The sequence below is a fragment of the Ceratotherium simum genome, chromosome X (genome assembly GCF_057802395.1).
Source record: "Ceratotherium simum simum isolate JZ-2026a chromosome X, ASM5780239v1, whole genome shotgun sequence".
Taxonomy (NCBI): Eukaryota; Metazoa; Chordata; class Mammalia; order Perissodactyla; family Rhinocerotidae; genus Ceratotherium; species Ceratotherium simum.
The window spans coordinates 15,228,998-15,241,831 of NC_141940.1; the positions used below are offsets into that span (position 1 = coordinate 15,228,998).

Here is a 12,834-nt window from a genome sequence, read left to right on the forward strand (position 1 = left end):
GCATGCACGCGCGGGCACGTGCGGACATAACACATTTCTGTTCACCACTCATCCCCAAACTTAGATGATAGACAAATCTTTTGTGAGATGCAGCTATCCCCACCTAATAGTCGTTCGTTTCATTTACGATAATTATGTGCCTGTCAGATAAAAAACAATTAGATTGTTACTCCTGGAAATGAGAAGGGATAGCCAGAAAAAAGTGCCTTCTGGTAGTTATCTCAGTCCCCTTATCATTTAGTGATCTTTTCTGTAGATGACTTGAGACAGAAAATCTTCGAGACGATAAAAATAGAACAAAAGAGGAGATAACAAATCATAGTGGTTAACGTGGAGATAACAAAGCATAATGGTTAAATTAGACAGATACCGCCAGTGTTGTGCTGGTAAATGGTGGCGGTGGGGGGAGAAGCCCTGATTTATAGAATTTGCCAATTTCCATGGTGTAAATACAGCCCCCCAGTCAATTTCAAGTTCACAAAAGACATCATCTATCTCACAGGATTCTTGAAAATTTAACAATTGGCTCTCACAGGCTAGTACAAGCTGGCTCCAGCATACCACTGATTATAGCTATACGACCATATGGCAAGTCACTTAATCTCTCTAACATCACTTTCCTCTTCTGTAAATCAAAATCACCATAATTATTAGTATATTATAGTATATTTATCATAATCATGATGATGATCATCATCACTATTATTATTTCTATCATCTCAATCCCACTTACAGCCATAGCTTCTAATACTCATGCTAAAGGCACCCTAAATCACATACCTAAGACTCTAAGAAACACTACAGCTTTAGTGTTTAGTGATTAGCAAAGTTAGTATGGTCCAATGTCAAAATCCAAGACTATAGTGCCTATTGCAGAGCATCTTCCCAAATGCGTCTCATTGATATAGTTTATCTCCAACTAGACAGAAGGGAGGAAGAAGGAGGAAAGAAAGATGGGAATGATATTGGCTTGACAAGTCTATCCTTATTTTTCTGAATGTTTTCTGCTTATATCCATCTATCCATCCATCATCCCTCTCTCTGTTAAATTGACATTAACTGAGTACCTACTGTGTGAGACATTATGCTAGACACTGAGGGTCCAATGATGAGCAAAACAAGCAAAGACACTGTCCTCCAGGAACATTCTGCCAAGTGGGAGGAACAGACATTAAACAATCACCAAATGACATGAGTACTTTGAAGGAAAAAATTAAAATATGAAAACATATAACAAAGGAGCCTGACTTAGGCCAGGGTTTAGGGAAGGGTAGGAATGTGCCAGAGAAAGCTTCCCTTAGGAAGTGATGATTAAGCTGGGATCTGAAGGATAGGCAGGAGTTGACAAAGTACAGGTGAATGAAGAGAAGTTTGGTAGATAAGCAATTGGCTATTTGGGTCTGGAACTTTGAGGAGTGGTCTGGATTACAGATACAATTTAAGAGTCATGGGTATATAGACGAGAACTGAACCCCAGAGGCTAGATAAGATTGCTAAGAGAAAGAGTAAAAGTAAGAAGGCAACCTAGGGCTAAACCTTGAGGATCCCCAACATTTAATGGCTACTGATTTGATACCTGCATTCTCTACTAATTCGGCCTCACTTCTCTGGCTACAGTCTCTTAAACCAGATTTCCCACCCCTAGCCATGTCAATAAACACCTGGAAAGACTTCATGTGTGGAGATAAAAAAGAGAGACTTCAGAGTCAAACTGACCTGGGTTTGAATCCTAGGTTTGCTCCTTTCCAGCTGTACCACTTTCGAAAAATTATTTTAACTCTCTTAGTCCTAATTCTGTCATCTATAAATGAGATAACTATAGTACCTGTTATCCAGTTGCTGTGAGGATGAAATAAAATAATACATGTAAAGTACTTAGCGCAGCATCTGGAAATTAGTAATTGCTCAATAAATGGAAGTTAACTAAAGAAACTACCACCACAAGACCACTCCCTAACCCATGATAGTGAGTAGGCATGGGCATAACCAGGTTAACCCCAAGTCTTGTATTGGCATAATTAAAATCCAGTCAGTCTTCGGGTACCATTTATAAGCCCATCCAGCCAGAGTACCCAATTGCCTAGCGACCAGAAGCATGGTGTAATTTTTGTCACCAAAAATGTGTTTCTCCCATTCTGCCAGCTTGTCAAGTAGCAGCTCCAGCCGTACACTTCTCTGGTAATAACAGCACTGCCAGCCAGCTCAGACCACTCTAGTGCTGAAAGAGAGGTACAAAAAAAAAAAAAGTAATTAAGAGCTTCCATTCTAGAACTTTTGGAAGCAACTCTTCTACGCTGCTGCATTCACAATATACACAGTATTTTCAAGAATGTAATTAGAAAAAAACAAATTTTCTATGCATACATTTGGAAGGAAAAAAACAGGAAATACCACACTGCAGGAATAAGTCACATACCAAAGTAGTCAATCAAATTGCTTTATTTTGTGGTGGGGCTATTCAGCCATATTCTGAATTACGGTTAAGTCCCTCAAAGGATAGACCTGTTTGGAAAATGTGCACATCTTTACAGGATAAAATTAGTGGAGATGGGTTTGACCCATATATGCAGAAATTATAACTGTGCTGATAAAAAGTGTGCTATTTTAGCTTCTGACTAAAGCTCAAATGTATGATTAAGGATAGACTTTTAAATCACTCTATCAGAAGCATGAAGCTACCCAAAAATAATAAACATAAACACAACATTGGGAATGAACTTTTTCGATAGTGGTACCACCAAGATCTCAAATTTAACTCTTCCTCTTCCTCTATATTAAGCCCCACCTAGTCTTCTTCAAAAATGATTCCTATACAATTATCTACCCTTCTTTCAACTCTCTTCACCCTCCCTAGCTTTATCCATACCTTTTCACCTCAGCTTGTCTTACTGAAACAGTCTTTTAACAGGTACTTCCTCTCACCAGCTCTTTCCTCCCTTCTGTGATGCTTCTCAAGACCAGGTTACCCTTCCAAGACACTCTGTTCTTGGCTTTAGCTTACTTATTAAGCCAAACATGCATTCATTCTTTTTTTTTAATATTTTTTTGTATAATTTTTTTAAATTTATATTTATTTTTTTCCCCCAAAGCCCCAGTAGATAGTTGTATGGTCATAGCTGCACGTCCTTCTAGTTGCTGTATGTGGGACGCGGCCTCAGCATGGCTGGAGAAGCGGTGCGTCGGTGGGCGCCCTGGATCCAACCCGGGCCGCCAGCAGCGGAGCGCGCACACTTAACCGCTAAGCCATGGGGCCGGCCCCGCATTCATTCTTATAATCAACATTTATTGAACTCTTATTACATGAAGGTAGTCTCCTAAGTTCTAGAGCCAGAGAGATGAAAAGCCCAAGTTCCCAATTTCAAGGCATTCATAAGATGGCTGGGGTAAAGACTGTGGCCAGAGTCTCAACATCATGATAAAGGTACTTGCTCCAAAAAATCAACATGACTGAAAAATCATCTAACCACCAACCATTATGTTTCTAAATAAATGAGCTATAACTGAACCATGAGGAGTAAAAGAAGAGAAGTTCTAGAAAGATTACAGAACTAAGGAATTTCCTCTGGTATATATTTTAAAACTATCTATGTCTAGGATCTGTTTAAGTATCAAAAAGGTTTTGCATATTCCTCCATGAAAGTTGGGGGGTGAGGAATGGGTTATGGGAAAGTTAAGAAATCTCTTCCAGAATTTTATGATTCTGAAACTCCTTAAGCAAAGCAAAGACAAATCAAAGGATGATTTAGAGAGCTATTAGTGATTCATTAAATAACCTTGAAGCTTTCTAGATTGCAGAATGGGGGACCAGATTGTATTTCTGAACAAACTATGTAAATCCCCATGAAAATATAAAGTAATCCACTTTTAAATGAAATATTCCCAAGCATAGTCACAAGGCATTAAGTAGTGTTACTCTTGAAGCCAATATGGATAAAGATAATGGTATAAAACTAAGTTGCCAAATATACGAAGAATTATGGTGGTTATCTAGGTTCTTCTAGGTCAACATTTTCTTCTAAGGAAGTAATCTCATGGTGTGGCCTGAACTGCTTTGTGTGGTAAGTACTTAATTTCACATTTATTTTATGGTTGCTTGCTTCTGTCTTCTAAAGACACATGATCAAATTCAAATCCTAATAGAAGCTGAGCTTATATCTTCCTGATACACCTCCAGAAAATCAATATATGGCTATCTCAATTGGATATTCAAGCATTGCACAATTCAGGTGCATGAAGGAAACAGAAATGGTTGATCTTTTACAATGAAACTAGACTTTTGAGAGTGGTATATGAAAACCCAATGGCACAAGAGAACAAGCCAAGTGTGTTACCTAGACCAGACTATTGCTGCATCAAATATTTCTGGACATAAATGGATTGATCATTGGCTGAAGCTTAGATATTGTTTTTAAAAGTATTGTTATATAAAGAGTTTCATTGGAAAGATATTTTTTTGTAATGAGATTTAATGCCAACACTAAAATTGATAATGTTGACACATATCTCATTATATTTGTTACCTGAGTCATTCAACAAGATAATATAAGAACATCTTTGGTTCCATATGCTTGAATATTTTTTAATTTTGCAGCTTTAAGAACAGTGCAAATATATAGCAGCTGCCCAAACTTAATTATAGTGGTGTTTCTTAAACCCAGTGAGGAATTCTATACAGCCTGTTTTCCAGGGTTAAAACTTAAATATATACTCTGAAACTTTTCATATAAAATCTAAGCTTGGAGAGACTTTTGTGTATATGTGTGAGTATTAAATTTCTTTAAAATTACTGCTTATAATTTTAGACTACAGAGCCCTACAAGTTAAAATTCTTTTTTTAACTGCTCCAATTAATGGAAGGGTGAAGAGAAAGAGAATTTACATTGACATGAACTATTACATATTGATAGTCTTGCATTTAGTAATTTTTCATTAATATTTCTTGATTTGATTTTTATTCATCATTACAAAATAATAACTTAGAAACTATTGCTTAGCAGCAATTTTAATCACTAGAAAAATTTGCAACATGAAGTCAGATTTTTTAAAATTTATGTCGTAAAATTACAGATTTGTATGTACAATATTTTTTTAGGGATGATAAAGAACAGTGTATTGTTATTAGAGTATGTGTGCCTCATGGTATGAGCATCAGTCAGTCATCGATGCATAGCACAACCCAAAGTATTTCCCGAAGAAACACAATAAACAGGTAGATCACTGGTTCTGACTTTGTAACTTAGGATTTTCTCATAAACCAATTCTGAGTTTGTTTGTTTTTTTCAATAACCACTTCTAACAATGATATTGAAGTTGGCCTCCCGGTTCCTGGCATGATAGAGAACTTGCCAGGTTTCTGGCTCCTTCTCCTGAACCCAACCCTGGAGATGATCCAGAAGTGTATACCTATTGAGGAGAGGGAGGTTGTGAGATCTCAGAATCCAAAATGAAAATTGTGGGGAAATCCTAAGGACAGGGAAAGTGCTTGGATCCATTGTTTAGGGTCAGGGCAGGTTGGATCTAGAGCCACCCATCAGAGAGAGAGGGATGGCTGAAGATACCTTTCCAGTTATGCTTTTCAGTCTTACCAACATTTTGCTGGGAAGATCTTTCCTGATCCTGGCACCACTGCAAGATAGGAAACAATAGAAACAGTATCAGTCAGAGGATGCAGGGTAACATCTGGGTAGCACTCAAGCTCAGCTGTCATCAGGAGCAAATAACCATAGCCATAGACAAATAGGCATCCTATTCCATTTTAACCTCATGGGTTAATTGTTTAAAACTCAGGGGAAAGAGCAAGTCCCAGGGTAGAGGTATAGGGAAGTTTCCTGAGGACCAGGATAACTGGGGGGGGGGGGGGAACTGCATACAGAGAGAAAGCTCAGATTATAATCCAGAGGTTCTTATTTATAAACCCAGAGGTCTCCCTCACACACTCTCACACATTAATGGATAGTGGATGGTGGGAATCAGGTGGTGAGGGAAGTTACAGATAAGCAAGAAAGGGTGGCTAAAATGATCCATGTGGTAATGGATTCGAGTTGGAGACATCAGTGTAAACTTTTGTTTAGCTTACTAGAGATTCCGATAGTTCAATATAGAAATATTTATAGACATGTGGGTTAGTATACACACATATATTTCCTTGCTCTGTCAGCTGAAAGGGTCTAGAAGCAATGACACCCCAACAGCAATGAATATACCCAGACTCCAGATCTTGGTTTCTAGTACCATTCTCTAACAAAAGGAACCAGGACTCCTTGGAAAACTAGCTCATTCTAAGGCTGTGGCAGGGAATATACAAGATAAGCCTGGAGTATCCTGTAGTGACAAAAAGTAAGGCAGTGCTGAAAAAAACACAATCATTATGTCAAAGGGGCAAGGCGCGAGCTCCCAAAGGCCAAAGCTTAAACAGTTTGAGCAGCAAAATCATGCACAGGTAAAAAATGTATTTAAAATGGTGATTATTCTAATGGATTTCAATGTAACAGAGGACATAAATTTCGTTGATGTAATTTCAGATTCTATATTACAACTTACCTTTAAGAAACTAAACTTTGTCAAGTTTTGGTGTATTATCAAAGAAAAATATCCATCGTTACCTAAAAAAGCAATAAAATAGCCCTCCCTTTCCAATTTCATTTCATATACTTCAACCAAACCACTTATTGCAACAGATTGAATGTAGAAGCAGTTATGAGAAAACTGTCTTGTATTGAGCCAAACGTTAAGAAATTTGCAAAAATATAAAACAATGCTGCTTGTAGCACTAAATTATTTTTTGCTTTGAGAAATTTAGTTATTTTTTGATTAAAAATATGTTATTTTGTTGACATGTAATGGGCTTATAATTATTATATTTATAATGCATATTAGAATTAATCAATACTTAAGAATTTTCTCAGTTTTAATTTCCAATATGATAAATATAAATTGATATAACCCACATGAACCAATGCTCTCTTGGGTTTTTGATAATTTTTAGGACCGTAAAGCAGTCCTGAGACCAAAACGTTTGAGAACTGCTGCATTGCACCAAGCTGTTTCCCATGATGGATGATGAATATTAAAAAAAGAAAAAGAGAAAGAGATTGGCTTACTGTTCTACTGCCACAGTTTCAAAGAAAAAAAAGTATTTAATATCTGTCGTGCAATTGGTGCAAGCCTAACTTATGGACAGAGGCACACCTGTGCTCTTGAGCACACACCTTGCTCTCCCCAAGGAGCCTCTCTTCTCTACAACCCCGTCAGTCTCTTCCTTCCTACATAATGTTTTGCCTCTGCCATTAAATAAAGATATACCGTTCTCAACACTTTCACTTCACATCACTGCCTCCTCTCTCTACCTCTCTCTCTTTCACTATCAAATTTAAGTAGCTCTGCCTGAGGTTTCTATTTCTTTTATACTCTCCCAGCCTGCCTAGAATCTGGTTTCCAGCCCCAACATTATCTGAAAACTACTCTTTCAAAGATTGGACATCACCTTGTTATTGCCAAATCTTTAATCTTTCATCTGTTCTAGTTTCTCTTGACCTCAGTGCAGTGCTGTATTTGATATTGGTGGCATTGGGGGACCACCTTATCCTTCTTGAAAGTCTCTTATCGTATTATTCCAGATGATGTCTATCTCTAAATAATCCTCTTCTGCTTCATTTACTGTCTTCCTTCTCTCTCTCTTGCCCAATCCCTAGTATTCATCTATATTTTAGCACCTTTTTAATATCTTTTTTGGTCCTAGGCATTCTTATCTCAAGGGACCCATCTCATGTCATATCAAATATATTAATGCAACCACATTCCATATTACATATCACATGTGTATTATATAAAAGTTGAATTATAGTTGACTAATCGACATGTTATTTGATAGATATTTAATTAAATATCTACATGAAATATTTATTGATTTTTATTTTGCAGTTTTCATATTTTAATAACTTTCTTAGAATAATTTTAGGTTTACAAAAAAGTTGTAAAGATAGTAGAGAGTTCCTATAAAACCCATACTCAAGTTTCTCCTATTATTAACATTTTACACTAGTATGGTACATTTGTCACAAATAATGAACCAATATTTATACATTATTAACTAAAGTCTATACTTAAGCCAAATTTCCTTCGTTTTTACCTAATGTTCTTTTTCTGTTCCAAGAGTCCCATCCAGGATACCACATTACATTTAGTCTTCTTGCCTCTTTAGGGTCCTATCGACTGGGACAGTTTTTCAAACTTCCCTTGTGTATTAACGTTTGGAAAATATTGGTTCACCAAGCTATTGAAATCTTACAAATGTTGACACATTTCATTATGCAATGTCAAAAATTCACATTCATTAATATCACCGCTGGTCTGAAATCCATTTGGAGTTAATTTCTGTATAATGTGAAGTTTAGGTTAAGGGTCATCTTTTTTTCCATAAGAAAATCTCTGAACTTGCTAAATTCGCCTCTTAGTTCTAAAGTTTTTTGCAGATTCTTTGGGACTTTTTATGTAGATAATGATGTTATATGTAAATAGGGACAGTTTTATTTCTTCCTTTCTAGTCTATGTGCTTTTATTATTTTTCTCTCCTTATTACATTTACTAGGAAAGCCAATATGATGTTGAATAGGAGTGGTAAGAGTAGATGTCCTTGAATTGTTTCCAATCCTAGGAAAAAAGAATTCAATCTTTTACCATTATGTATGATATTGCCATAGGGTTTGATTTTTGTGGATGTCCTTTATTAGGTTAAGAAAATTCCCTTCTATGACTAGTTTATTGAGAGTTTTTATCATGACTGGATGTTGAATTTTTTCAAGTGCTTTCTCTGTATCAATTGATATGATCATGTGGGTTTCTCTTGTTTAGTCTGTTAATATGGTGGAATACATCAATTGATTTTCAAATAGTGAACCAGCCTTGCATTCCCAGAATAAACCCCGCTTTGTCGTATTATACTATTTTTATCCTGTATTGTGATATTCAATTTGGTAACATTTTGTTGAGAATTTTGCTGTTACGTTCATGAGAAATATTGGTCTATTGTTTTCTTTGCTTTTACTATCTTTTTCTGGATTTGGCTACAGAGTAATGCTGACCCCATAAAATGAGTTAGGAAGGGTTCCTTCTTCTTCTATTTTCTGGAAAAATTGTGCAAAATTAGTTTTATGTTTTTCTTTAAATGTTTGATAGAATTGGTCAGAGAAATTACCCAGATCTGGAGATTGCTTTTTCCGAAAAAATTAACTATGAACTCATTTTATTTAATAATGATAAGATTATTCACATTATCTATTTCTTCTTTAGTAAGTTTTGATATTTTGTAAATTTTAAAGAATTTATCCATTCCGTCTAAGTAATCAAATTTACGTGCATAGTCATATGTAGTATTCCTTTATTATCCATTTAATGTTGATGGTATGTGTAGTTATATTTCCTCTTTTATTCATGATATTTGCATGCATCTTCTCATTCTTTTTCTTTGTCAGTGTAGTTAGAGATTTGTCAATTTTATTGATCTTTCCAAAAAAACAGGTTTTGGTTTCCCTGTGTTTCTCTATTGTTTTTCTGTTATCAATTTCAGTGATTTCTGTTCTTTATTATTTCCTTCCTTCTGCTTGCTTTGGGTTTATTTTGTTCTTCTTCTAGTTTCATAAGTTGAAAGTTTGGATTATTGATTTGAGAACTTGCTTCTTTTCCAATATAATTACTTAAAGCTATAAATTTTCCTCTAAACATTGTTTTAGGAGCACAACAAATTTTGCTATGTTGTATTTTTATTTTTATTCAGTTCAAATTAGTTTCTAATTTCCCCTGAGACTTCCTCTTTATCACATGGAATATTTAGAAGTATGTGGTTTAATTTCTAATTGATTGGTGATTTTCCAGTTATCTTTATGTTATTGATTTCTTGTTTAATTCCATTAAGTTCAGTCAATATACTTTTCATCATTTCGATTATTTTAAGCCTGTTAAGGATGTGTTATAACCCAGCATTTGATCTATTTTGGTGAATGTTGCATTTCCAGTAGAAAAGAAGGTATATTCTGCTGTTGTTGGGTACTATAAATGTCAATTAGATACTTTTGGCTGATGGTGTTCTATGGATATAAAATTCCGCATTAAGGATTCATCTCTATAGGCATTTTTAAAATGTTATGACATTTCTTTCTTGCCTCCTTTGTTTATTATAAAAAATCCACCATTGGGACCGGTCAGTGGCATAGTGGTTAAGTTTGTGTGCTCTGCTTCAGAGGCCCAGGGTTCACAGGTTCAGATCCCGGGCACGGACCTACACACGGCTCATCAAGTCGTGTTATGGTGGTGTCCCACATACAAAATAGAGGAAGACTGGCACAGATGTTAGCTTAGGGCGAATCTTCCTCACCAAAAAAAAAAAAAAAAAGAAAAGAAAAGAAAAGAAAAAATCCACTGTCATTATATCACTATATGTAATGTGATTTTTTCTCTGGCTGTTTTCAATATTTTTTCTTCATATTTCATTTTGTGTAGTTTGATTATGATGTGTTTGTATGTGAATTTTCTTGAGTTTATCCTGGGTGGGGTTCTGAGCTTCTTAATCGTGTAAATTCATGGCCTTTGCTAAATTTGGAAAGTTCTCATCCATTATTTCTTCAAGTATTCTTTCTGCACTACACTCTTTCTCTCCTTTGGGACTCTGAAGAAATAAATGTTAGACTTTTTGATATTGTTTCACAGATTGCTGAGTCTCTGATCATTTCTTTCAATCGTTTTTCTCTATTTTGTTCATTTTAGATGATTTTTATTGATTTATATTCAAGTACACTGAACTTTTTCCTCTTAAAACTCCATTCTGTTATTGACCACATCCAGTAATTTTTTTTAATTTTGATTATTGTATTTTCCAGTTCCAAAATTTCCAGTTAGGTATTTATAGTTTTGATTTCTTTTTGCTGAAACTTTCCACCTTTCCATTTGTTTGAAGAGTATTTGATTTTCTCAGTCAAACAAAAATTGAGGGAATTTGTCACCAGTAGCCTATACTGCAATAAATTATAAAAGAAGTTTTTCAGAGAAAAGGAAAATAATATCATTCAAAAACTCAGATCTATATAAAGAAAGGAAGAGTATTAAAGAATAAATGAGGTAAAATAAAGGAATATATGGAGGTAAAATAAAATCTTTTATTTTTCTTATTCTTAATTGATGATATAGCAGTTTGTTAAAATAATAATAGCAACAATGTATTTGATGATTATAGCTTATGGATAGATGAAATGAATGACAGCAGTGTTATAAAGGACTGGAGGGAGGAATTGGTAATACTCTGTTATAAGGTACCTGTACTACCTTTGAAGTGCTATAGTGTTATTGAAATTGGATTAGTTGTAAATGTACATTGCAAACTCTAAGGCAACCACTAAAAAAGTAAAAAAAAAAAAGTATAATTGATACACTAAGAGAGGATAAAAAATGGAATCACATAAAATGCTTAATTAAAACCAGAGAAGGAAGAAAAAGAGAAGACAAAGAGTATTTGCCTTTATTTATTGAACCACGGTTATAAAAATGCTTCAAAGTATTTGTCATAATTCCAACATCTGTGTCATCTTGGAGTTGGAATCTGATGATTATTTTGTTTTTTCCCTTGCAAGTTGAGGTTCCTGATATTTCATATGCTAAGTAATTTTGGATCGCATCCTGCACATTTTGAATATTATATTATGAGACTCTGGGTCTTGATTGGTTTCTAAGGAAAATCTCGTGGTTTTGTGTTTGTTTTCTTTTTTGTGTTGTTTTGTTTTTGCTTTATAAGGTAATAGACCTGGTTAATTTCAGGCTGCAGTTTCAACCCAACTTCTGTGGGTTTTGGTTCCAATGTCAGTTCAGTTTTCAGAGCATTCACAGTGTAACTGGGTTCTGTCTTGCATATATATCACTCAATGGTCACTCTGAGACTAGGCAGTGGTCTAGTGGTCTTTGCTATACAACTCAGAGATATGCCCAGGAGTTCACACACCACTTTACAGAATCTCTTTCCCTGACAAGTTTCTGCCTCTCTGGGGCCCTCCTTCACAGTCTTCTGGCCAGAAAGCTGGGGCATTCATTTTCTTGTTCTGATGCAACATTTCCCATTTTCTGCATTTGGCATGTAGGGGAGGAAAAAGCTTTTCCTCTACCCTTCTAAGTTATAGGCTAGGGCCCCATAAGGAAAAATAGATTAACAAGAGGAAAGCATACAAATTTATACACGTTTTACATGACACGAGAGTCTTCACAAGGAAATGAAGACCCAAAGAGGCAGTTAAAACTGAATGTTTTTATGCTAGGTTTGATGACGAGTGGAGAGTCATGGAAAAATGTGAAAGGACAATAAAGAGTATGAACTAAGTGTAGTAAACTGGAGGAAACAGCAAAGTCTGTTCATTCAGATTCCTTTCAGCATACCTCTGTCTTTGGAGATAAGGATGCTCCTTTCCTCCAGGTATCGGAAGGGCATCTCTCACATGAGGGTCTTATAACCTGCTTTGGGGAAAGGTCAGAAAATCCTTCCTGCACCTGCTGTTCCTCAAATGCCTTCAGCTTGAAATATTCAATGTGCCAAGGTGCCATAGTTTTGGGTAAGGTATCCTGATCCCTGTATGGGCCAAGAGGTAGGAGGGCAGAGAGAGAGAGAAATAAAGTAATGTTTATTTACTCCATTCTTGGGACCCATAGTTCCTCCATATTGCCTGGTGCAGGCCTGAACCTGGGCAATTTTCAAAACAGGCAAATTTGTCTTTGCCATCTTCCTACCATTTTACTAACACATGTTTCTCTAGTTTAAGTTATTTTAGATGACCTATAAAGTCCATTCCTGCAGTGAGAGGC

The 12,834-nt window shown here is 35.6% G+C and overlaps 1 long non-coding RNA gene across 1 annotated transcript; it reads right to left on the reverse strand.

The window, feature by feature from the left end:
• Positions 1-730: 730 nt before the first annotated feature.
• Positions 731-12,597, reverse strand: LOC147911750 (uncharacterized). Its single transcript, XR_015550382.1, has 3 exons — positions 12,412-12,597; positions 5,586-5,625; positions 731-2,218 (listed from the first exon to the last, which is right to left on the reverse strand). It is a non-coding gene; the product is annotated as an uncharacterized LOC147911750 (long non-coding RNA).
• Positions 12,598-12,834: the final 237 nt, after the last annotated feature.